This window comes from Moschus berezovskii, chromosome 5 (assembly GCF_049115385.1).
Source record: "Moschus berezovskii isolate FMDL1 chromosome 5, NW_MosBer_1.0, whole genome shotgun sequence".
NCBI lineage: Eukaryota > Metazoa > Chordata > Mammalia > Artiodactyla > Moschidae > Moschus > Moschus berezovskii.
This window is the reverse complement of record NC_142464.1, coordinates 101,591,080-101,613,591: the sequence shown is the minus strand read 5'-3', so window position 1 is coordinate 101,613,591 and position 22,512 is coordinate 101,591,080. Positions and strand designations below refer to the sequence as shown.

The following is a 22,512-nucleotide window of genomic DNA, read 5'->3' as shown; positions in this document are numbered from 1 at the left end:
ATGTCAGAGAGTGTTTTGCCTATGTTCTCCTCTAGGAGTTTTATAGTTTCTGGTCTTACGTTTAGATCTTTAATCCATTTTGAGTTTATTTTTGTGTATGGTGTTAGAAAGTGTTCTAGTTTTATTCTTTTACAAGTGGTTGACCAGTTTTCCCAGCACCACGTGTTAAAGAGACTGTCTTTTCTCCATTGTATATTCTTGCTTCCTTTGTCAAAGATAAGGTGTCCGTAGGTGCATGGATTTATCTCTGGGCTTTCTATTTTGTTCCATTGATCTATAGTTCTGTCTTTGTGCCAGTACCATACTGTCTTGATGACTGTGGCTTTGTAGTAGAGCCTGAAGTCAGGAAGGTTGATTCCTCCAGTTCCATTCTTCTTTCTCAAGATTACTTTGGCTATTCGAGGTTTTTTTTGTATTTCCATACAAATTGTGAAATTATTTGTTCTAGCTCTGTGAAAAATACCACTGGAAGCTTGATAGGGATTGCATTGAATCTATAGATTGCTTTAGGTAGGATACTCATTTTCACTATACTGATTCTTCCGATCCATGAACACAGTATGTTTCTCCATCTAATAGTGTCCTCTTTGATTTCTTTCACCAGTGTTTTATAGTTTTCTATATATAGGTCTTTTGTTTCTTTAGGTAGATATATCCCTAAGTATTTTATTCTTTTCATTGCAATGGTGAATGGAATTGTTTCCTTAATTTCTCTATTTTCTCATTATTAGTGTATAGGAATGCAAGGGATTTCTGTGTGTTGATTTTATATCCTGAAACTTTACTATATTCATTGATTAGCTCTAGTAATTTTCTGGTGGAGTCTTTAGGGTTTCCTGTGTAGAGGATCATGTCATCTGCAAACAGTGAGAATTTTACTTCTTCTTTTCCAATTTGTATTCCTTTTATTTCTTTTTCTGCTCTGATTGCTGTGACCCAAACTTCCAGAACTATGTTGAATAGTAGTGGTGAGAGTGGGCACCCTTGTCTTGTTCCTGACTTTAGGGGAAATGCTTTCAATTTTTCACCATTAAGGATAATGTTTGCTGTGGGTTTGTCATATATAGCTTTTTATTATGTTGAGGTATGTTCCTTCTATTCCTGTTTTCTGGAGGCTTTTTATCATAAATCGATGTTGAATTTTGTCAAAGACTTTCTCTGCATCTATTGAGATAATCATGTGGCTTTTATTTTTCAATTTGTTAATGTGGTATATTACATTGATTGATTTGCGGATATTGAAGAATCCTTGCATCCCTGGGATGAAGCCCACTTGGTCATGATATATGATCTTTTTAATGTGTTGTTGGATTCTGATTGCTAGAATTTTGTTAAGGATTTTTGCATCTATGTTCATCAGTGATATTGGCCTGTAATTTTCTTTTTTTGTGGCATCTTTGTCAGGTTTTGGTATTAGGGTGATGGTGGCCTCATAGAATGAGTTTGGAAGTTTACCTTCCTCTGCAATTTTCTGGAAGAGTTTGAGTAGGATAGGTGTTAGCTCCTCTCTAAATTTTTGATAGAATTCAGCTGTGAAGCTGCCTGGAGCTGAGCTTTTGTTTGCTGGAAGATTTCTGATTACAGTTTCAATTTCCATGCTTGTGATGGGTCTGTTCAGATTTTCTATTTCTTCCTGGTTCAGTTTTGGAAAGTTGCTCTATCCTTAATCAGGGAACTAAGATCCCACAAGCCATGGGGCATGGCCAAAAAGGAAAACTGTATCCCTAGGGGGAAAAGAGGGGCAACTAACACTGTCCCACAAGTTCTCAAACTGTGTAATCAAAGGAAGTCAAGGTTGACTTGTTGCAAGGTTGACAGCAGTTTCTCCAGTGTAGTCATGATCCATTGCCCCGTTCCCAGGTCTGAACCATTTTTAGGCCTGGAACCCAAATGCTAAGGAGGTCACATACCAACAATTTTGCAACACCATGACAGGTGCACACAGTGATGATTCCCCTAGTTTTTCCAAGTCATTCCATAAACAAATGTGCCTTATGAAAGAGGACCATTGGATGAGTCTGAGTTAATATGATGTCCAGAGATCTGAAGCATCATTGTTTCTCCATTAAAAATGGAGCTATATGGGAGCCAAGTAATAAGTGGATTCAATGGATAAATCAACATTTCAGACTAAAGATTTGTGTCTTCCTAACTCAAAAGCCTCTTGATGAAAGTGAAATAGGAGAGTGAAAAGGTTGGCTTGAAGCTCAACATTCAGAAAACAAAGATCATGGCAACTGGTCCCATCATTTCATGGCAAATAGATGGAAAAACAGTGGAAACAGTGTCCGATTTTATTTTTGGGGGCTCCGAAATCACTGCAGATGCTGATTGCAGCCATGAAATTAAAAGACGCTTACTCCTTGGAAGGAAAGTTATGACCAACCTAGATAGCATATTAAAAAGCAGAGACATTACTTTGCCAACCAAGGTCCGTCTAGTCAAGGCTATGGTTTTTCCCGTGGTCATGTATGGATGTGAGAGTTGGACTATGAAGAAGGCTGATCACCGAAGAATTGATGCTTTTGAACTATGGTGCTGGAGAAGACTCTTGAGAGTCCCTTGGACTGCAAGGAGATCCAACCAGTCCATTCTAGAGGAGATCAATCCTGGGTGTTCATTGGAGGGACTGATGCTAAAGCTGAAACTCCAATACTTTGGCCACCTCATGCGATGAGTTGATTCACTGGAAAAGACTCTGATGCTGGGAGGGATTGGGGCGGGAGGAGAAGGGGACAACAGACAATGAGATGGCTGGATGGCATCACCGACTCTGTGGACATGAGTTTGAGTGAACTCCGGGAGTTGGTGATGGACAGGGAGGCCTGGCGTGCTGTGATTCATGGGGTTGCAGAGAGTCGGACACGACTGAGCGACTGAACTGAACTGAACTGAACTGAATCAAGATTGCTGGGAGAAATATCAATAACCTCAGATAGGCAGATGACACCACCCTTATGGCAGAAAGTGAAGAGGAACTCAAAAGCCTCTTGATGAAAGTGAAAGAGGAGAGTGAAAAAGTTGACTTGAAGCTCAACATTCAGAAAACGAAGATCATGGCATCTGGTCCCATCACTTCATGGGAAATAGATGGAAAAACAGTGGAAACAGTGTCAGGCTTTATTTTTGGGGGCTCCAAAATCACTGCAGATGCTGATTGCAGCCAGGAAATTAAAAGACACTTACTCCTTGGAAGGAAAGTTATGACCAACTTAGACAGCATATTAAAAAGCAGAGACATTACTTTGCCAACCGAGGTCCGTCTAGTCAAGGCTATGTTTTTTCCCGTGGTCATGTATGGATGTGAGAGTTGGACTGTGAAGAAAGCTGATCGCTGAAGAATTGATGCTTTTGAACTGTGGTGCTGGAGAAGACTCTGGAGAGTCCCTTGGACTGCAAGGAGATCCAACCAGTCCATTCTATAGGAGATCAATCCTGGGTGTTCACTGGAGGGACCGATGCTAAAGCTGAAACTGCAATACTTTGGCCACTTCATGAGAAGAGTTGACTCACTGGAAAAGACTCTGATGCTGGGAGGGATTGGGGGTGGGAGGAGAAGGGGACGACAGAGAATGAGATGGCTGGATGGCATCACCGACTCTGCGGACATGAGTTTGGGTGAACTCCGGGAGCTGGTGGTGGACAGGGAGGCCTGGCATGCTGTGATTCATGGGGTCGCAAAGAGTCGGACACGACTGAGCGACTGAACTGAACTGAACATGCAGGAAAATCATGTTTTTAAAATTTTTCTTCCATTTCTCTTTTCTTAAAAATTTGAAATATAGTTGACATAAAATATTATGTTAGTTTCAGGCATACAACATAGTGATTTGACATTTGCTTTCATTAAGAAAATCACCACAATAAATCTAATAACACTCATTGCTCATACAAAGGTATTATAATATTATTGACCATATTCCTTATACTGTGTATGACATACTTGTGGCTTATTTTATAACCAGAAGCTTATATGTCTTAATCCCCTTCACCTATTTCTCCCGACCCTAGACCCTCCTTCTGTCTGGCAAACATCTATTTATTCTCTGTGTCTGTGAGTCTGTTTTTGTTTTTTGTGTTTGTTTTTAGATTCCATATATAAGTGAGATTGAAAGGTATTTCTCTCTCTCTTTCTCTGACTTATTTCATAATGGTACCTGAAAATGAAATTGCGGGATCATATGGTAGTTCTATTTTTAATTTTCTGAGACACCTCCATGTTGTTTTCCATAGTGAGTGCACCAATTTGCATTTCCACCAACAATGCACTAAGGTTCCCTTTCTCCACACCCTCGCCAACATTCGTTATGTTGGAGTCGTGATATTCCTTCTCTTTCTGGGACATCAATGCTGGGGTGTGTGTCTTGACTGTATCACATCTCTGCCTCTCCTACCCATTTTGTTGTGTATCCTTCTTTATATCATCAGTTACGGAAAATATTATCTGCTAGTCTTCAGATCATTCTCATAGATAGTTGTTGTGTAAGTAGTTGTAGTTTTGGTGTGCCCACAGAAGGAGGTGAGTTCAGGTGTCCCTACTTTGCCATTGAAGGGAACCTCCATTTCCCATTTACTAGGATGGTAAGAATCTTCTAGATTCATCTTTAAATTTTCTCATATTTTATGTCTTTACAATATGAAAGATTCCTTCACCTTTATATTTTAGGATTTTGTAAGCCTATTTTTGCAGTGATTTTAAAAATCAGCTTTAATGTCTATTTTGAGTGTATAGTATGATACGTATTCATCTGTGTATCTACCACCCAATGAAGCTATTCCAATCAAGGTAAGGTATATTTCTATCACTCCCAAAAGTTCCCTCATGCCTCTGTATCATTCACATTCACTTCAGTTCAGTTCAGTTCAGTTCAGTCGCTCAGTCGTGTCCAACTCTCCGCGACCCCATGAAACACAGCACGCCAGGCCTCCCTATCCATCACCAACTCCCGGAGTTCACTCAAACTCATGTCCACAGAGTCGGTGATGCCATCCAGCCATCTCATTCTCGGTTGTCCCCTTCTCCTCCCGCCCCCAGACACAAGTAATTGTTGCTCTCTTTTCTGTCACTATAGTTTTCTTCTGAAAGGTCACATAAAAGGAATCATGAAGTACATATTCTTTGGTGTCTGGCTCCTTTCATTCAGCTTGTTTTTTAAATCCACAGCATGTACATCAACATACACACCGATTTTTATTATCAAGCAATCTTCTATTGTGTGGATGTACCATTATTTTAACCATCCATTTGTTAATTGACATTTCGGTTGTCCCCAGGTTTAGGCTACTGTGAACAAAGCTGCTATGAATATTTATGTACGTTTGTCTTTGTGTGGACAAGTGTTTTCATTTCTTGTTGGTATTTACCTAGAAGTAGAATGATGGGTCACATGGCAGATTTAAGTTTAACTTTATAAGGAACAGCCAAATGGTTTTCCAAAGTGGTTGTACCACTTAATATTTGCTTCAGAAATATATAAGAGTTTCAGTTGCTCTAAATTCTCATCATTGGATATTCTCAGTTTTTGTTTCTGTTTTTAGCCATCCTATGGATTTATAATAACACGTCATGGGTTAACATGTATTTCCCTGATGACTAGAACTGTTGTGCACCTTTTCATTCATATATTGGCCATTCTTATATCTTTTTTAAAGGTCAAATTATTAGTTTGATTTAAAAACTGATTCATTGTCTTCTGATTATCAAGCTGTAAATATTCTTTATATATTGTGACACAAGTCCTTCATCAGATATATGTAAAGAATATATTTTCTACTAGTCCATGTGCTTCTTTATTCATTTTCTTAGTGGTGATATTTGAATAACAGAAATGTTTAATATTTATGAAGTCCACTTGTTAATCTTTCATATTTTGTGCTTTTATGTTATATCTAAGAAATATATGTCTACTCTGTGAAGATGTTTTTCTATGTTTTGCTATAAAATTTTTAAAATTTTTGCTTTTACATTTCAATTTATATTCAATTCAATTACCTTCTACACTTGACATGAACTAAGAGTTGAGGTTCATGTTTTTCTTAAGATAATCCAATTGTTCAAGCACTACTTATTGAAAAAACAACCTTTTGGAGAGACGCCCGGCTCCGGCGGCGCAGACGCGAGAGGCGCCCGGCTCCGGCGCAACCGACCACGTGCAGAATCGTGGCTGAGATGAGCTGTCCCGCGCCCAGGGTTAGGGCGGTGGCCAAGAGGAGCTGTACCACGTTCAGGAGGCGGTGGCTGCTTGGGCACCAGAGGGCCGAGAGGAGCTGATCTACATTCAAAGCAGGAGGTGCGGCCTTGAGGAGATACCCCTCGTCCAAGGTAAGGTACAGTGGCTGCACCTTGCTGGAGCAGCTGGGAAGAGATACTCCACGACCAAGTGGAATATAAGAATCCAGTGTTCTGGGGAGGAAGGAACAAGATGGCGGAGGGATAAGACGGCGAGACCACTTTCTTCCCCACAAATTCATCAAAAGAACATTTGAACGCGGAGTGAAGTCCACAAAACAACTTCTGAATACTGGCAGAGGACATCAGGCTCCCAGAAAAGCAGCCCATTGTCTTCTAAAGGAGAGAGAAGAAATCCAGCTCCACCCACCAGAACACCGACACATGCTTCCCTAACCAAGGAACCTGGACAAGTCACCCGTCCAACCCCACACACAGCAAAGAAACTACATAATAAAGAGAACTCCACAAACTGCAAGAAGAGGGAAAGGCCACCCCAAGCAAAGCAATATAAGCAAGATGAAGAGGCAGAGAAATACCCAGCAGGTAAAGGAACAAGATAATTGCTCACCAACACAAACAAAAGAAGAAGATATAGGGAATTTACCTGATAAAGAATTTCAAATTTTGATGGTGAAAATGATTCAAAATCTTGAAAGCAAAATGGAGTTACAGATAAATAACCTGGAGAAAAGGATTGAGAAGATGGAAGAAAGATTTAATAAGGACTTAGAAGAAATAAAAAAGAGTCAATATACAATTAATAATGCGATAGATGAGATCAGAAACACTCTGGAGGGAACAAACAGGAGAATAACAGAGGCAGAAGACAGGATAAGTGAACTAGAAGATAGAATTGTAGAAATAAATGAAACAGAGAGGAAAAAAGAAAAACGAATTAAAAGAAATGAGGACAATATTAGAGACCTCTGGGACAATGTTAAATGCTCCAACATTCGAATCATAGGAGTCCCAGAAGAAGAACACAAAAAGAAAGACCATGAGAGAATACTTGAGGAGATAATAGTTGAAAACTTCCCTAAAATGGGGAAAGTAATAATCACCCAAGTCCAAGAAACCCAGAGAGTCCCCAACAGGATAAACCCAAGGCGAAATACTCCAAGACACATATTAATCAAATTAACAAAGATCAAACACAAAGAACAAATATTAAAAGCAGCAAGGGAAAAGCAGCAAATAACACATAAGGGGATTCCCATAAGGATAACAGCTGATCTTTCAACAGAAACTCTTCAGGCCAGAAGGGAGTGGCAGTTCAGTTCAGTTCAGTTCAGTCGCTCAGTCGTGTCCAACTCTCCGCGACCCCATGAATCACAGCACGCCAGGCCTCCCTGTCCATCACCAACTCCCGGAGTACACTCAAACTCATGTCCACAGAATCGGTGATGCCATCCAGCCATCTCATTCTCCGTCGTCCCCTTCTCCTCCCGCCCCCAACCTTTCCCAGCATCAGAGTCTTTTCCAGTGAGTCAACTCGTCTCATGAGGTAGCCAAAGTATTGGAGTTTCAGCTTTAGCATCAGTCCCTCCAATGAACATCCAGGATTGATCTCCTTTAGAATGGACTGGTTGGATCTCCTTGCAGTATAAGGGACTCTCAAGAGTCTTCTCCAACACCACAGTTCAAAAGCATCGATTCTTCGGCGATCAGCTTTCTTCACAGTCCAACTCTCACATCCATACATGACCACGGGAAAAACCATAGCCTTGACTAGACGGACCTTGGTCGGCAAAGTAATGTCTCTGCTTTTTAATATACTATCAAGGTTGGTCATAACTTTCCTTCCAAGGAGCAAGCGTCTTTTAATTTCGTGGCTGCAATCAGCATCTGCAGTGATTTTGGAGCCCAAAAAAATAAAGTCTGACACTGTTTCCACTGTTTTTCCATCTATTTCCCATGAAGTGATGGGACCAGATGCCATGATCTTTGTTTTCTGAATGTTGAGCTTCAAGCCAACCTTTTCACTCTCCTCTTTCACTTTCATCAAGAGGCTTTTGAGTTCCTCTTCACTTTCTGCCATGAGGGTAGTGTCATCTGCATATCTGAGGTTATTGATATTTCTCCCAGCAATCTTGATTCCAGCTTGTGCTTCTTCCAGCCCAGCGTTCCTCATGATGTACTCTGCATATAAGTTAAATAAGCAAGGTGACAATATACAACCTTGACGTACACCTTTTCCTATTTGGAACCAGTCTGTTGTTCCATGACCGGTTCTAACTGTTGCTTCCTGACCTGCATACAGGTTTCTCAAGAGGCAGGTCAGGTGGTCTGGGATTCCCATCTCTTTCAGAATGTTCCACAGTTTATTGTGATCCACACAGTCAAAGGCTTTGGCATAGTCAATGAAGCAGAAATAGATGTTTTTCTGGAACTCTCTTGCTTTCTCCATGATCCAGCGGATGTTGGCAATTTGATCTCTGGTGCCTCTGCCTTTTCTAAAACCTGCTTGAACATCTGGGAGTTCACGGTTTACATATTGCTGAAGCCTGGCTTGGAGAATTTTGAGCATGACTTTACTAGCGTGTGAGATGAGTGCAATTGTGCGGTAGTTTGAGCATTCTTTGGCATTCCCTTTCTTTGGGATTGGAATGAAGACTGACCTCTTCCAGTCCTGTGGCCACTGCTGAGTTTTCCAAATCTGCTGGCATATTGAGTGCAGCACTTTCACAGCATCATCTTTCAAGACTTGAAATAGCTCAACTGGAATTCCATCACCTCCACTAGCTTTGTTCCTAGTGATGCTTTCTAAGGCCCACTTGACTTCACATTCCAAGATGTCTGGCTCTAGGTCAGTGATCACATTATCGTGACTATCTTGGTCGTGAAGATGTTTTTTGTACAGTTCTTCTGTGTATTCCTGCCACCTCTTCTTAATATCTTCTGCTTCTGTTAGGTCCATACCATTTCTGTCCTTTATCGAGCCCATCTTTGCATGAAAAGTTCCCTTGGAATCTCTAATTTTCTTGAAGAGGTCTCTTGTTTTTCCTATTCTGTTGTTTTCCTCTATTTCTTTGCATTGATCACTGAGGAAGGCTTTCTTATCTCTCCTTGCTATTCTTTGGAACTCTGCATTCAGATGCTTATATCTTTCCTTTTCTCCTTTGCTTTTCGCCTCTCTTCTTTTCACAGCTATTTGTAAGGCCTCCTCAGACAGCCATTTCGCTCTTTTGCATTTCTTTTCCATGGGGATGGTCTTGGTCCCTGTCTCCTGTACAATGTCACATACCCAGCAAGGATCTCATTCAAATATGAAGGAGAAATCAAAAGCTTTACATACAAGCAAAAGCTGAGGGAATTCAGCATCACCAAACCAGCTCTCCAACAAATGCTAAAGGATCTTCTATAGACAGGAAACACAGAAAGAGTGTATAAACTTGAACCCAAAGCGATAAAGAAAATGGCTTCGGGATCGTACTTATCAATAATTACCTTAAACGTAAATGGGTTGAAATTTTCAAAAAGGCTAGGAAACAATTCTCATAGCCATCAATAGTTCATGAATAGTTTTTAAAGTTTGGGACAAACTGTAGTATTTGCTATTTGAAGTACTATTTGTAATTGGCATATTACGATGTAACATTGGTCTTCATTTCCAACTTAAAACACCTAAAAATGCCTAACAGGTTTTTAGATTTGTGAATTTTAGTTGAAATGTATTTTACGATGTTACTAAACCTGCAGAAATATTGAAATATTTCAGAGAACTTATTCACTGTACATTTAATTTATTTATAAAAGTTATGAACTGTAGAAAGTTTTACTTGTTGGGTCAAATGCTTGTTGCTTCAAATGCTTGTTGCATTTGAAGTGCTAGTTACAAGAAAATCAAACACCTTCAATGTATAAATGCTATTAAGTTTTTAAAGGACTCTGGAGTATAAGTAAGTTTGTTTAAAGAAATTTAGTCTGTTCAACTTGAAAAAAAAATAAATAAAATTGGATTATTTGATTTAAAAAAAATAAACTTATAGAAAAAGAAAAAAAAGAAAAAGAAAAAACAACCTTTTGTCATTGAATTACTTTGACACATTCGATTTCTTTAATAAATACAGGACTATTAAAAATATTTGTTTCTTTTCATGTTTTGTGGCTGTGTCTTTCAGAGAATTTATACATTTCATCTTAAGCTGTCCAATTTATTGTATAAATTTGTTCGGAATAGTTCCCTTTTATCCTTTTAATGTCTCACAGTGAAGTTTCTTCTTTCATTCCTGATCTTGATCATTTGTATCTTCATTTTTTCTTGGCTAGTCTGATTAGAAGCTTAACAGTTTTTCAAAACTCTGGATTTTGGTTTCATTGAATTTTTCCCCCTGGTCTATTTTCTGTCTCATTATTCCATTAATATTTTTAATATTTCCTGCATTCTACCTAATTTTGATTCAGTTTTTTCTAGCTTCTTCATGTGAAATCTTGCATTGTTGATCTTAGACTTCTATTCTTTTCTAATATGAGCCCTTAAAGCTCTAAATTTCCCTCTAATCAGTGCTTTATCTATATCCTACAAATTATGATGTGTTGAATTTTCATTATTATTCAGGTAAAATATGTCCTAATCGTCTTTGTGATATATTGTATCATACATGTGTTATTTAGAAGTGTGTTGTTTGATTTACAAATATTTGTGCATTTTCAATATCCTTCTGTTATTGACTTCTAATTTTTCTGTTGTGGTCAGAGAACACATTCAATATGATTTCAGTGCTTTAAATGTCTTCAGACTCTATATGGTCCAGTATATGGTCTGTTTTGGTGACTGACCCATGTGCATCTGAAAATAATATGTATTCTGTTGTTTTGGGTAGAGAGTTCTATAAATGTTCTATAAATATCTAGATCAAGTTGGTTGATATTACTGTTTGATTCTCCTGTATTCTTATGGAATTTTCTTTATATTCTATCAATTACTGAGAGAAAAGAGCTGAAAATTTCCAAGTATTATTGTAAGATTATCTATTTCTACTTTCAGTTCTGTCAGTTTTTGCTTTGTGTATTTTTGAAACTGTAACTACTTGCATGCACATTTATGATTATTATTTCACATTTATAGTGAAATGACTCAGATGTCATTATGAGATTTTTCTTTTTATCTCTAATAATATTTCTTATCCTGAAGTATCACTCTAGTTTTCTTAAAATAAACCTTACAAGGTATAAATTTTTAATCCTTTTACCAAAATTGCCAAAATTATTTATGGTAGACTTCTTATAAACAGCAAATAGTTGGATTTTGCTGTTCTCTCATTCATTCTATTGAGTGCTTTGTATTTTGTTTTATTAGCTACATTAGGATTGGCCACATAAATGACACAAAACTAAGGGAGATAGCAATTTCTCTGTAACATTGAATGCAAGAAATATGTACCTACTTTTCCAAAAAGTAATAGCAAGTTAGTTTCTTTTCTCATTGAGATTAATTAAGAGTACCAATACTCTCTGTTTTTATGACCCTCCTGCACCAGTGGTCAGGAAAAATGGTGGAGACTGTTGATTCTTAGTACTTTTGGATGCCCTTGCCATTGGTCTTTGCCCAGGCCCACACGGCTCAATGGAAAGCTGCCAACTTTGGTGAGACTTGGTTGTTCCCTCCCCCACTGCTGAACTGAGACATGGTCCCTCCACAGGAGACTATAAGCCTGAGATGATTAGTGCTTTCTTTGGGTATCTAGGCAACCATCTCTACCAGGGATTCCATCATTTTTAGTGAACTTCATCAGAGTGAACCAGAATATTTTTCTCCTACTTCTAAAGCATAGCCCTGAGGAAGGGAATGGCAACCTACTTCAGTATTCTTGCTTGGAGAATCCCAAGGACAAAGGAGCCTGACGGGCTGCAGTCCATGGGGTTGCAGAGTTGGACACAACCGAGTGATTAACACTTTCACTTTCACTAAAGCACAGAGCCTTTATCTTTCTCTTCAAATTAGCTACCCATACACATTTTGGATTCTGAAGTTCAGGGGAGAAGGTTGAGGCTGGATGCAGAGAAAATCAAGTATTTTCTGATTTATTTTTTCCAAGAAGAGTCCATCAGTTCAGTTCAGTTCAGTCGCTCAGTCGTGTCCAACTCTTTGCAACCCCTTGAATCACAACATGCCAGGCCTCCCTGTCCATCACCAACTCCTGGAGTTCACTCAAACTCATGTCCATCGAGCTACCCAAAAAAGGAAAGAAAAACAAAAAATGTGCACAAGATACCAAATTAATCTCTCAGCAATTCAACTGTTACATCTTCAAGGTAAACAAAGTCATGAGTTATTCTTCACTGAGTCATAAGAAAATGTTTAATAAGACTGAGCAGGGATAGAACTCTTTTTATGAATGCTTCCAGGGCAGCCCATGTCAGCTATGAATCAAGCCCAAGAATGTACTGCCCAAGAATGAAGGAATGGCTGTGTTGATGACCAGGGGAGGGTGGAATAGTGCTGTGATCTAGAGAAAGTCTTTTCCTGTTCCTTCCAGAAAAAGCCTGCATGGGTAACTCTCATGCTGCTGTCTGCTTCCGTCTCTAGTGAATGAACTGTGTGTGCAGTGTTATTCAATTTCATGGAACCCGTGTGTTTAAGATCTAAATAGAGAAGAAAACATGAAGAAAAAGAAAGAACATCCCAGTTTTTGCAGAGGATGGAAAAAAACAGCTGCAAAGCAAAATACATCTTAGTTGGTTTTCTGTCTCCATGAGGAGATAAAATGAACCAGAAAAGATGGTCATTTGTGTTTGTCAGTCCTCATTTAAGCAATATTGAGCTTCAAACCTGCACAGTGTCTAGCTCAGCAAATACTGAACATCGCCATTAATATTGACAGCACAGAGACTAAGTCACTTCATGTTCAACTCTTTGCAACCCCGTGTACCATAGCCCACCAGATTCCTCTGTCCTTAGGATTCTTTAGGCAAGAATACTGGAGTGGGTTGCCATGCCCTCATGGTTATGTAACAGGTGAGATCACTGATAGCACAGTACATGCATGTCACAAGGTACTCGCTTGCTCACAGGCTACTCTGTGTGGTACACCTGTATTAGCTTCACCATGAAAGCCCTGGGTGCTGCTGCATCAGAGCTACATTGGAGCAACATCGTGGATATATTATATGAGATTATGTTATGGCCACATTATGACTACCTTATGGTTATGCTATGGCTGCTGTGTCAGCCAGGAAAGAGGCTGTGTTATGGCTGCTGTGCCAGCCAGGAGAGAATAAATGTGTCTGCATTTCCTATGGCTGCTCGAGTCTTCGTCTAGCCTCCTAGATCGAGCCTTGCCTATCCTGGGTTCAGCAAACAGTGTGAATAGCAAGACAATTGGCATCATGAACAGGATCAACAAGACAGATACTATTCTCCATAGTGGCTGTGCCAGTTTGCGTTCCCAGGTGTGATGTAATATCTCACTATGATTTTGATCTACATTTCCTTGATGATTAGTTGAGCACTTCCTCATGTACCTGTTGGCCATTTGTGTATATTATTTGAAAAAACAAAAATCTATTCAGGTTCTTTGTCCATTTTAAAATCAGAATATTTGGGTTTTGGCCATTGAGCTGTATGAGTTTTTTATGTGTTGGTCATTAACTCCTTATCAGATAGATGATTTGCAAATATTTTTCTCCCATTTGCCTTTTCACTTTGTTGGTTGTTTCTTCTGATATAGTTATGCTTATTAATTTTTGTTGCTTTTGAGATTATATAAAAAAATTGTTACTAAGACCAATGTAAAGGAGCTGTTCCCCATGTTTTTTCCTGGGGTTTTTATGATTTCAGGTCTTATGTTTTAAGCTTTTAACTCATTTCAAGATAATTTATTATTTTTTATTTAAAAAATTTTTATTGAAGTATAGTTATGTACAATGTTGTGTTAGTTTCAAGTATACAGCAAAGTGGTTCTGTTTTCTTTTTTTGCTATATAGTAGATCCTTGTTGGTTATCTACTTTCTATATGTGTATATGGTAATCACAAACTCCTAATTTATCTCTCCTCCCTTTCTGCTTTGGTAACCATAAATTTGTCTTCTGTGTCTGTAGATCTATTTCTCTTTTGTATGAGTTCATGTGATTTTTTTTTTTTTAGATTCCACATATAATCAATATCATGTGGTGTTTGTCTTTCTTTGGCTTACTTCACTTAGTATGATAATCTCTAGGTTTATCCATGTTGTTGCAAATAGCATTATTTCATTCATTCTTATGGTTGAGTTGTATTCCATTGTATATATGTGCCACTTCTTTATCCAGCCATCTGTCAATGGACATTTAGGTTGTTTCGTGTTTTGGCTATTGTGAACAGTGCTGCTATGAACATAGGGGTGCATGTATCTTTTTGAATTGTAGTTTTGTCTAAGTATATGCCCAGGAGTATGATTGCTGGATCATATACTGATTCTGCTTTTAGTTTTACTGTTTCCCATAGTGGCTATACCGAATTACATTTCCACCAACAGTCTATTGGGGTTCTCTTTTCTTCACACCCCCTCCTGCATTTGTTATTTGTAAACTTTTTAATAATGGCCATTCTGGCTGGTGTGAGACGGTACCTCACTGCAGTCTTGATTTGCATTTCGACTGAGCGACTGAACTGAACTGAACTGAATGATTAGTGATGATGAGAATCTTTTTAGGTACCTACTTGCCATCTGTAGTCTTCTTTGGGGAAATGTCTATTAAGGTCTTCTGCCCATTTTTCAATTGGGCTTTTGTTCTTGTTGTTGAGCTGTATGATCTGTTTGTATATTTTGGAGATTAAGCCCTTGTTTACTGCATAATTTGCAAATATTTTCTCCCATTCTGTAGGTTGTCTTTTCAGTTTCTTTTTTTTTTTTTAATGGTTTCCTTTGCTGTGCAAAAGCTTGTGAGTTTGATTAGGTCGCACTTCTTTATTTTTGCTTTTATTTCTATTGTCTTGGGAGACTGACCTAAGAAAACATTGGTACAATTTATGTCAGAGAATGTATTACCTATGCTCTTTTCTAGGAGTTTTATGGTGTCATGTCCTATGTTTAAATCTTTAAGCCATTTTGAGTTTATTTTTGTGTATGGTGTCAGGCTGGGTTTTTTTTTTTTTGTAATTAATTTATTTTTTATTGGAGGCAAATTATTTTACAATATTATGTTGGTTGGTTTTGCCATACATTGAAATGAATTCGCCCCAGGTTTACATAAGTTCCCCCTCCTGACCCCCCCTCACACCTCCCCTCCTCCCTTTATCCTCCCTCTGGGTCATCCCCGCATGCCAGCCCCGAGCATCCTATAACATGCATTGACCCTGAACTAGTGATTCGTTTCACATATGACAACATACGTGTTTCAATGACATTCTCCCAAATCATCCCACCCTCACCCTCTCCCACAGAGTCCCAAAGACTGATTTATGCATCTGTGTCTCTTTTGCTGTCTCGTATACAGGGTTATCATTTGCATCTTTCTAAATTCCATATATATGCGTTAGTATGCTGTATTGGCGGAGAAGGCAATGGCAAGCCACTCCAGTACTCTTGCCTAGAAAATCCCATGGACAGAGGAGCCTGGTGGGCTACAGTCCATGGGGTCGCTACTAGTCAGACAAGACTGAGCAACTTCACTTTCACACGTTGGAGTAGGAAATGGCAACCCACTCCAGTGTTCTTGCCTGGAGAATCCCAGGGATGGTGGAGCCTAGTGGGCTGCCGTCCATGGGGTCGCACAGAGTCGGACACGACTGAAGTGACTTAGCAGCAGCAGCAGCAGCATGCTGTATTGGTGTTTTTCTTTCTGGCTTACTTCACTCTGTATAATAGGCTCCAGTTTCATCCACCTCATTAGAACTGATTCAAATGTATTCTTTTTAATGGCTGAATAATACTCCATTGTGTATATGTACCAGAGCTTTCTTATCCATTCGTCTGCAGATGGACATCTAGGTTGCTTCCATGTCTTGGCTATTATAAACAGTGCTGCAACGAACACTGGAGTACATGTGTCTCTTTCAATTCTGGTTTCCTCGGTGTGTATGCCCAGGAGTGCGATTGCTGGATCATATGGCAGTTCTATTTCCAGTTTTTTGAGGAATTTCCACACTGTTCTCCATAGTGGCTGTACTAGTTTGCATTCCCACCAACAGGCTGTGTTTTAACTTCATTGATTTACATGCAACTGTCCACCTTTTTCAGTACCACTTGCTGAAGAGACTGTATTTTTCCTGCTTTATATTCTTGCCTCCTTTGTCAATGATTAATTGACTGTAGGTGTGTAGGTTTGTTTTGAGCTCTCTATTCTGTCCCATTTATCCATATGCCAGTTTTTGTACCAATACCTCACTGTTTTGATTACTGTAGCTTTGAACAAGGCTGGGAGAGCTATGCCTCCTGCTTTGCTTTTTAACCCTCAGGATTGCTCTAGCAATTCTGGGGCTTTTCCTAGAGATTTTATCCTTTTTGATGTGATAATAAGTGGGATGTTTCCTTAATTTCTCTTTATGATCTTTTGTTGTTTGTATATAGAAATGCAGCAGATATCTGTGTATTAATTTTGTATCCTGCAAATTTACTATGTTCATTGATGAGTTCTAGTAGTTTTCTGGCAGCATCTCTAGGATTTTCTATGTCATCTGTAAACAGTGACAATTTTACTTCTTCCTTTACAATTTGAATTCCTTTTATTTCTTTTTCTTCTCTGACTGCTATTGCTAAAACTATGTTAAATACAAGTGGTGAAGGTAGACATCCTTGTCTTGTTACTGATCTTAGAGGAAATGCTTTCAGCTTTTCATGGTTGAGTATGATGTCAGCTCTGAGTTTGTCATATAAGGGCTTTATTAGATTGAGGTATGTGGTCTCTGAGCACTTTCTGGAGACTTTCTTTTTTTAATATAATAAATGGTGTTGAATTTTGTCAAAACCTTTCTCTGCATCTATTGAGATGATCATTTGGTTTTTGTTCTTCAATTTGCTGATGTGGTGTATCACATTGATTGATTTGTGTATATTGAAGAATCTTTGCATCCTTTGGATAAATCCCACTTTATCATGGTGTATAATCCTTTTAATGTATTGTCGGATTTGATTTGCTAGTACTTTGTTGAGGATTTTTGCATCTATATTCATCAGTGATACTGGCCTAAAATTTTCTTTTCTTATGGTATCTTTGTCTAGTTTTGATTTTATGATGTGGTGGCCTCATAGAATGAGTTTGGAAGTGTTCCTTCCTCTGCAGTTTTTTGGAAGACTTTCAGAAGAATAGGCGTTAATTCTTCTCTAAATGTTTAATAGAATTTGTCTTTGAAGCCATCTGGCCCTGGCCTTTTGTTTGTTGGAAATTTTTATTTTTATTTATTTATTTTTTTTAGGTCTCAAATGATAGGTTAGTGTTTTATTTTTTTTTAAGTAATTAATTTATTTTTTATTGGAGGCAAATTATTTTACAGTATTATATTGGTTGGTTTTGCCATATATTGACATGAATTCGCCCCGGGTTTACATAAGTTCCACCTCCTGAACCCCCCTCCCACCTCCCTCCTCCCTTTATCCTCCCTGTGGGTCATCCCCACATGCCAGCCCCGAGCATCCTATAACATGCATCGACCCTGAACTAGTGATTCGTTTCACAAAATTTTTAAATCACAATTTGAATTTGATTATTTATGATTCATCTGTTCATATTTCATTTCTTCCTGGTTGAGTCTGAGGAGATTGTATTTTTTAAAAATTTGCTCATTTCTTCCAGGTTGTCCATTTTATTGGCATGTAGGTGCTTGTAGTAGTCTCTTATGGTCCTTTGTATTTCTATAATATCAGTTGTAACTTCTCCTTTTTTATTTTTAATTTTATTGATGTGGGCCTTCCCTTTTTATCTTGATGTGTCTGGCTAAAGGTTCAAGGTTCTCAATTTTGTTTATGTTTTCAAAGAACCAACTTTTAGTTTCAATAATCTTTTCTATTGTTTTCTTCATTTGTATGTCATTTATTTCTGCTCTGATCTTTATGATTATTTTCTGTCTATTGACTTTGGGTTTTGTTTGGTCTGTCTCTAGTTGCTTTAGGTGTAAGGCTAGGTTTTTATTTGAGATTTTTCTTGTTTCCTGAGGTGAACTTGTATTGATATAAACTTATCTCTTAGAACTGCTTTTGCTGTGTCCCATACATTTTGATTCATAGTGTTTTCATTTTCATTTATCTCTAGGTATTTTTTAATTTTCTCTCTGATCATTTCAAGCCAGCTTTTGTGAGTGGCGTAAGACAGGGGTCAGGTTTCATTCTTCTGCCTATGGTTATCCCAACACCACTTATTGAAGAGACTACCCCTTCCCTTGAATATTCTTGGTTCCTATGTCAAATATTCATTGACAATATATGTAAGGGTTTATTTCTGGTCCTTTAGTCCTCTTCCATTTGTCCATGTGTCTATTTTTATGCCAGTGCCATATTACTTTGATTACCAAAGATTTGTAGTATAGTTTGAAACCAGGTAATGTGATTCCTCCAACTTTATATTCTTTCTCAGGATGGCTCTGGCCATTGGTGGTCTTTTGTGGTTCCATATGACTTTTAGGATTGTTGTTGTTGTTTTCTATTTCTATGAAAATATCATTGGAGTTTTGAAAGAGATTGGACTGATTCTGTAGATGGTTTTGGGTAGTATGGAGCCTATGCTCTTAATGATTAAGCTTTGGTAGTTTTTCATGATAAATGCCAGAGCTGAAAGATAACATTGAAGTTACTAGCTTCAAACCCCTCATTTTATAGATTCAACTAACGGATGGTGAAAGTACTACTGTTTACTATTTATCCTATCCTGGCTCAAATTGAGGCATCCCAACTCTCATCCTGTTTACTTTCCATCATTACTGAAAGAAGGCAGTGTTAAATGAGACTCCCAGCTGTGCTGGTTATCTGCCAGTCTCCCCAGATGCACATCCACCTTGCTTACTGCCCCGGGAAGCTGATGTACATCGGCTGCTTCAACGGGATCCCTTGCCTTGTGGTTTCCAGTAGAGTCTGACCATTGCAGGGGTGGGTAGTAGCAGAAGATTCAGGGAAGAGGGTGAAGTCAGGGGATTTATTCTAACAAGCTCTAGAGTTATTTATTGCTGCTAAACAAACTGATGCTGGGAGGGATTGGGGGCAGGAGGATAAGGGGACGACAGAGAATGAGATGGCTGGATGGCATCACCGACTCGATGGACATGAGTTTGAGTGAACTCTGGGAGTTGGTGATGGACAGGGAGGCCTGGTGTGCTGTGATTCATGGGGTCGCAAAGAGTCAGACATGACTGAGCGACTGAACTGACTGACTGACTAACAAACAACCCCAAATTTAGTGGTATAAAATTACTATTTTATTAGGCTCACTAATTTTGTGAATCAGGAATTCAGACAGAGCACAGTGGGGATGGCTTGTCTCTGCTCCACTGTGTTTAAGGTCTTATGTGGGACTCAGTGGTTAATGTGGCTTCACAGCTTGGAGCTTATTATCTAAAGATATGTTCACTCATGTGTCTCAGTTCAGTTCAGTTCAGTTCAGTCGCTCAGTCGTGTCCGACTCTCCGTGACCCCATGAATCACAGCACGCCAGGCCTCCCTGTCCATCACCAACTCCCAGAGTACACTCAAACTCATGTCCACAGAATCGGTGATGCCATCCAGCCATCTCATTCTCCGTCGTCCCCTTCTCCTCCCGCCCCCAACCTTTCCCAGCATCAGAGTCTTTTCCAGTGAGTCAACTCGTCTCATGAGGTGGCCAAAGTATTGGAGTTTCAGCTTTAGCATCAGTCCCTCCAATGAACATCCAGGATTGATCTCCTTTAGAATGGACTGGTTGGATCTCCTTGCAGTATAAGGGACTCTCAAGAGTCTTCTCCAACACCACAGTTCAAAAGCATCGATTCTTCGGCGATCAGCTTTCTTCACAGTCCAACTCTCACATCCATACATGACCACGGGAAAAACCATTGCCTTGACTAGACGGACCTTGGTCGGCAAAGTAATGTCTCTGCTTTTCAATATACTATCAAGGTTGGTCATAACTTTCCTTCCAAGGAGCAAGCGTCTTTTAATTTCATGGCTGCAATCAGCATCCGCAGTGATTTTGTGTCTAGCAGCTGATATTAGTTATTGACTGGGACTTCAGCTGAATGTATGGCCAAAATACCTCCATATTGCTTCACCACTGACCTCTCCACCTGGGTGAGTTTGGGCTTCTTCACAGTATAGCATCTGAGTTCCAATAATGAGGATCCTAAAAAAAAATAGAAATATATTTGTGGGAGAATGGATATATGTATATGTATGGCGGAGTCCCTTCACTGTTCATCTGAAATTATCACAACTTTGTTAATTGGCTATACCCCAATAAAAAATGCTTTTGGTGTTAAAAAAAAAACAGATAGAAGTGCATGGTATTTTTATATTCTATCTTTGGGAGTTGCACACTGCCACTTCCATCTGTTGGTCAAGGCAGACGCAAAGCTCTGCCCAGATTCAACAAGAGAGAATATAGATGCCAACACTTTATGGAAGAAATATCAAACTCAGACTGTAAGAAAAGCATGAGGGGTGGGAAAGATTTTGCAATCCTGTTTGGAAAATACAATAGGTCAGAAGAGTGAAATCTGAGGACTAAGTCTGTATACACAAATACAGCTTAATTAGAAAGGCATGCTTAACAGGGAAAGAAGTATAATATAGAATTTATGAAAATGTAGAAGAAATAGTATATTATAAAACTGTTATTCAAGGTGCACCCAGGGCTTAAAAATAAATAATTGAATTTATAACAAAGTCCCTAAAATAAACCACAGTTCTTCCTGTTCTTGACCAAATGAATGTTCTTGACCAAACTGCGTGTGTCCTCTGAAAGCACTTCTTTCCTCCCTGCTCCTGGCTCTCTCCCTCTGGAAGAGGATGCTGTGAGGAAAACATGGGTGGAGAGATCTCTTGGGACAGGAAAGAAATTAGTCAGTGTTTCCCCTTTTACAACTGCAGTAATCTTGCCACAGTATGCAAAGCACTCTTTGAGGGTAGGAAGGCTAGATCTACTTCTTCTGGAATAATACTAGAAAGAAACTGCTGTTTCCATGAAGATTTTCTGAGGGTCATCAATAAACATGAAAGTCCTGAAAACAAGTGTCCACAAACGTATATAGCTCACTCTAGGCATGAGATTATAGAAGCAAAAAGAGATTTAGGACCATTTATGGCCCAACCCCATTATTCTACAGGCATGGAAATTGGAAATGAGAGGTTAAGTGTCATACCTAAGGTCCACACTACTTGGACATCGGCCATTTATGACAAAGTTGAAATAGTCCCAACTCAAACTCCCCACCATTCTCAGAGGTACATATTTTAAATTAAACTTTGTATTTTGAGATAATGCTAAATTCACATGCAGCTAAAAGAATAGTAGAAATCTCATGCTGTCCAGTTTCTCTCAGTGATAATATCTTGCAAAACTATAGTGCAATATCATAATCAGGATATTAACACCGATGCAGTCAAGATACAGAACATTGCCATCACTGCAGGGGTCCCTTATGTTGCCCTGAAATAACCACACATACTACTTCTTGCCCCACCCCCTTCTTAGCCCCTAGTGAAAGTGAAGTCGCTCAGTCATGTCCGACTCATTGTGACCCTGTGGACTGTAGCCTGCCAGGCTCCTCTGTCCATGGGATTCTCCAGGCAAGAATACTGGAGTGGGTTGACATTTCCTTCTCCAGGGGATCTTCCCAACCCAGGGATCGAACCCGGGCCTCCTGCATTACAGGCAGATGCTTTATCCTCTCAGCCACCAGGAAAGCCCTGGTGGCTCAGATGGTAAAGAATCTTAGCCCCTGGTAACCATTAATTTGTCCTGCATTTCTATTATTTGTCATTTAAAGAGTCTTCAGTTCAGTTCAGTTCAGTCGCTCAGTTGTGTCCAACTTTTTGCGATCCTATGAATCACAGCACGCCAGGCCTCCTTGTCCATCACCAACTCCCAGAGTTGACTCAAATTCATGTCACTTAAGTGGAATCATACAGTAAGTAAGCTTTTTGAGATCAGTGTTTTCCACTTGGCATAATTCTCTGGTGATTCACCCAGGTTGTTGTGTATCAACAGTTTGTTCTTTTTATCACTATTATTCCATGGTAGTATTCCAAATTCAGACTTATGAAGAAAGTATGGAAAACCATTAGACCATTCAGGTATGACCTAAATCAAATCCCTTACAACTATGCAATGGAAGTGACAAATAGATTCGAGGGATTAGATCTGATAGAGTTCCTGAAAAGCTATAGATAGAGGTTCG

At 39.1% G+C, this 22,512-nt stretch overlaps 1 non-coding gene across 1 annotated transcript; it reads right to left on the bottom strand.

The window, feature by feature from the left end:
• Positions 1 to 21,944: 21,944 nt before the first annotated feature.
• Positions 21,945 to 22,017, bottom strand: TRNAY-GUA (transfer RNA tyrosine (anticodon GUA)). The gene has a single exon. It is a non-coding gene; the product is annotated as a tRNA-Tyr (tRNA).
• Between the last annotated feature and the right edge of the window lie 495 nt (positions 22,018 to 22,512).